Source organism: Lolium rigidum, chromosome 2 (assembly GCF_022539505.1).
Source record: "Lolium rigidum isolate FL_2022 chromosome 2, APGP_CSIRO_Lrig_0.1, whole genome shotgun sequence".
NCBI lineage: Eukaryota > Viridiplantae > Streptophyta > Magnoliopsida > Poales > Poaceae > Lolium > Lolium rigidum.
In genome coordinates, this window is record NC_061509.1 from 287,632,806 (window position 1) to 287,637,596 (window position 4,791).

The following is a 4,791-nucleotide window of genomic DNA, read 5'->3' on the forward strand; positions in this document are numbered from 1 at the left end:
AAAGAAAGTTGATGGACATAGAGGATGACATGCGGGTCCCATGAGCCAGCAGATTAATTAGTCAACGTTTCCAAGGCGGCAGGGGATCAAAAGAAAAAAGAAATAGCCAAAAATCAGAGGGTGAAAAAATCCAAGAAAAGAAATTTTATAGTACATAGAGGATGACATGCGGGACCCATTTTGCGGCAGACTTGTCCCAACGTTTCAAATGCGGCTTGAGATCAAAAGAAAAAGAAAGTAGCCAGAAATTAGGGGGTAAAAAAACTCCAAGAAAGGAAAGCTTTATCGTTCATACAGGCTGACATGTGGGACCTATGAGGCAGCAGAGTCCTCAACTTTCAAAGGCCGCAGGGGATCAAAAGAAATAGGAAATAGCCAAAAATCAGAGGGTGAAAAAAACCCAAGAAAATGAACTTTTGTAGTACATAGAGGATGACATGCGGGTCCCATGAGCCAGCAGGTTCCTCAACGTTTCAAACGTGGCATGAGATCGAAAGAAATAGGCAAGTGACCAAATATCAGGATCCAAAAATAATTCAAGAAAAGAAACTTCATTGTACATAGAGAATGACATGCGGGTCCCATTTAAGGAGCATCGGTATCACCGTTTGAGAGGCGGCAGGGGATCGAAAGAAAAAGGCAAGTGACCAAATATGAGGTGCCAAAAAAATCCAAGAAAAGAAAGTTTTATTATACATAGAGGATGACATGCGGGTCCCATGAGCTCGCGGGTTCCTCAACGTTTCAAACGTGGCATGAGATCGCAAGAAAAAGGCAAGTGACCAAATATCGGGAGCCATGTGAGAAACTTTTAATGTTCATAGAGGATGAAATGTGGGACCGACACCGCCAACCAGCGTCCTCATCGTTTCAAAGGGGGCAGGGGATCAAAAGAAAAAGGCAAATAGCCAGAAATTAGGGGTCAAAAATAACTCCAAGAAAGAAAACTTTTATTGTTCGTAGAGGATGACATGCGGGACCCATGAGCCAGCAGCTTCCTCAACGTTTCAAAGGCGGCATGAGATCGAAAGAAAAAGGCAAGTGACAAAATATCAGGAGCCAAAGATAATCCAAGAAAAGAAACTTTATTGTACATAGAGGATGACATGCGGGTCCCATTTAGCAGCAGCGGTCTCAACGTTTCAAATGCGTCTTGAGATCAAAAGAAAAAGAAAGTTGATTGTACATAGAGGATGACATGCGGGTCCCATGAGTCAGCAGCTTACCCAACGTTTCCAAGGCGGTAGGGGATCAAAAGAAAAAGGAAATAGCCAAAAATCAGAGGGTGAAAAAAAACAAAGAAAATGAACTTTTATAGTTCATAGAGGATGACATGTGGGTCCCATGAGCCAGCAGGTTCCTCAACGTTTCAAACGTGGCATGAGATCGCAAGAAAAAGGCAAGTAACCAAATATCAGGAGCCAAAAATAATTCAAGAAAAGAAACTTGATTGTACATAGAGGATGACATGCGGGTCCATTTAGCAGCAGCGGTATCACCGTTTGAGAGGCTGCGCGGGATCGAAAGAAAAAGGCAAGTGACCAAATATCAGGAGCCAAAAATAATCCAAGAAAAGAAATTTTATTGTACGTAGAGGATGACATGCGGGTCCCATTTTGCAGCAGCGGTCTCAACGTTTCCAAGGTGGCACAGAACCAAAAGAAAAATGAAGTAGCCAGAAATCAGGGGGTGAAAAAATCCAAGAAGAAAGATTTCAATTGGGCTGTATCTGGACATCTGGACCTTCGAACTATCCTGCTTGGCCTTTTGACTCGTACAATTTCAGCCCACTCCAAAACAGGAAAGTTCCGAATTTTCTAAAAAAAACAGGAAAGTCCTATGCTTCGCAAAGACAAAAAAACAAAGAGATCCAACATATAAGTTTTTTTATGTAAAAATAAAGATTTAATTATCCGTTTGAAATAGCTCAGAGCGCAATACACTGTTTATTGTCTGAAAAATAATCAAGATATCATATGTTTCTTGTACGGGGAGGGCGACATCGGGGACCCATGAGCCGGCGGCGTCGTCAACGTTTTAAAGGCGGCAGGGGATGGAAAGAAAAAATAAACCAAAAATATGTTGGTACAATATCCAAGAAAAGAAACATTTTCGTTCTAAGAGGATGACATGCGGGACCCATGAGGCGGCGGCATCCTCGGCGTTTATTGTTCATAGAGGCTGACATGTGGGACCCGTGAGCCGGCGGCGTCCTCAACGTTTTAAAGGCGGCGGGAGATCGAAAGAAAAATTAGCCAAAAATCATTTGGTAAAAAAATCCAAGAAAAGAAACATTTACCGTTACGAGAGGATGACATGCGGGACCCATGAGGCGACGGCATCCTCAACGATTCCAAGGCGGCGGGGATCAAAGAAAAAAAAAGGAAATATCCCGAAATTAATTAGGGGTTCAAAATAAATCCATCAAAGGAAACTTTTATTGTTCACGAGAGGATAACATGTGGGACCGACCTGCCAACGAGCGTCCTCATCGTTTCAAGGGGGCGAGGATATCAAAAGAAAAAGGCAAATAGCCGGAAATTAGGGGTCAAAAATAACTCCAAGAAAGGAAACTTTTATTGTTCGTAGAGGATGACATGCGGGACCCATGAGCCGGCAGCTTACTCAACATTTCAAAGGCGGCATGAGATCGAAAGAAAAAGGCAAGTGGCAAAATATCAGGAGCCAAAGATAATCCAAGAAAAGAAACTTTATTGTACATAAAGGATGACATGCGGGTCCCAATTAGCAGCAGCGGTCTCAACGTTTCAAATCCGGCTTGAGATCAAAAGAAAAAGAAAGTTGATTGTACATAGAGGATGACATGCGGGTCCCATGAGTCAGCAGCTTACTCAACGTTTCCAAGGCGGCGGGGATCAAAAGGAAAAGGAAATAGCCAAAAATCGAGAGGGTGAAAAAAAACCCAAGAAAATAAACTTTTATAGCACATAGAGGATGACATGCGGGTCCCATGAGCCGACGGGGTCCTCAACGTGGCATGAGATCGAAAGAAAAAGGCAAGTGACCAAATACCGGGAGCCAAAAATAATTCAAGAAAAGAAACTTGATTGTACATAGAGGATGACATGCGGGTCCCAATTAGCGGCGGCGGTATCACCGTTTGAGAAGCGGCGGGGGATCGAAAGAAAAGGCAAGTGACCAAATATGAGGTGCCAAAAAGAATCCAAGAAAAGAAAGTTTTATAGTACATAGAGGATGAGATGCGGGTCCCATGAGCTGCAGGGGTCCTCAACGTGGCATGAGATCGAAAGAAAAATGCAAGTGACCAAATATCGAGAGCCAAAAATAATTCAAGAAAAGAAACTTGAGTGTACATAGAGGATGACATGCGGGTCCCATTTAGCGACGAGCGGTATCACCGTTTGAGAAGCGGCGGGGAACGAAAGAAAAAGGCAAGTGACCAAATAAGAGGTGCCAAAAAAATCCAAGAAAAGAAAGTTTTATAGTACATAGAGGATGACATGCGGGTCCCATGAGCTCGCGGGGTCCTCAACGTGGCATGAGATCGAAAGAAAAATGCAAGTGACCAAATATCGAGAGCCAAAAATAATTCAAGAAAAGAAACTTGATTGTACATAGAGGATGACATGCGGGTCCCATTTAGCGGCAGCGGTATCACCGTTTGAGAGGCTGCACGGGATCGAAAGAAAAAGGCAAGTGACCAAATATGAGGTTCCAAAAAAATCCAAGAAAAGAAAGTTTTATAGTACATAGAGGATGACATGCGGGTCCCATTTAGCAGTAGCGGTCTCACCGTTTGAGAGGCGGCAGGGGATCTAAAGAAAAAGGTAAGTGACCAAATATGAGGTGCCCAAAAAAATCCAAGAAAAGAAAGTTTTATAGTACATAGAGGATGACATGCGGGTCCCATTTAGCAGCAGCGGTATCACCGTTTGAGAGGCGGCAGGGGATCGAAAGAAAAAGGCAAGTGACCAAATTTGAGGTGCCAAAAAAACTCCAAGAAAAGAAAGTTGATTGCTCATAGAGGATGACATGCGGGTCCCAATTAGCGGCGGCGGTGTCAATGTTTCCAAGGCGGCAAGGGATCAAAAGAAAAAGGAAGTAGCCGGAAATCGGGGGTCAAAAAATCCAAGAATAGAAAGAATTTTGGTTCATAGAGGATAACATGCGGGACCCATGATCCTGCATCGTAAACGGCTCGATCGGAGAGCGTTGAACGAGATGGCGCGATCGAGAAAAAAAACAATGCCAGAGAGGCTGCCATCCGGGCCCTACATCCCTCGGCGGTGCGGATTTGCGTTGACTCGGCCGGCGAACCCGAGAATTCGAGATGCACCACGTCCCGGGCCACCATACGCAACGTTTTGGCCGTTTTCGTCGGGCTAGGTGGCCTCAAAAACGAGAAAAAAACATTTTGACATGCACAACGGACAGACCCAAAATCGTCGGCCATGGTACAACAGCAACCACGGTGCGACTTCAACTTCGTTGGCCATGGCAACTTTTCTTGTAGTGTTAGGACCTAATAATTTAAGTGGAGTGAATCCTAGGTGAAAGGTTTAGGGTTTTGCATACTCTTCACTAAATTGAATATAAATAGGCATGAGGCATGGCAAGGTTCTACTTATAATTCCAAGTGGTGCTTGGATTGAAATTCAAAGGTGATCTAGGGTTTTAGTAGTGATCACCAATGTGATACACAACTTAGGATTAGGATATGAGCATAAGCTTGGTTATGTGTAATTGGCTAGGGTTATTCCTCCTCACTTAGGTAGAACTCTTGTATCAAGGCAATGCTAGGTTTGTCTC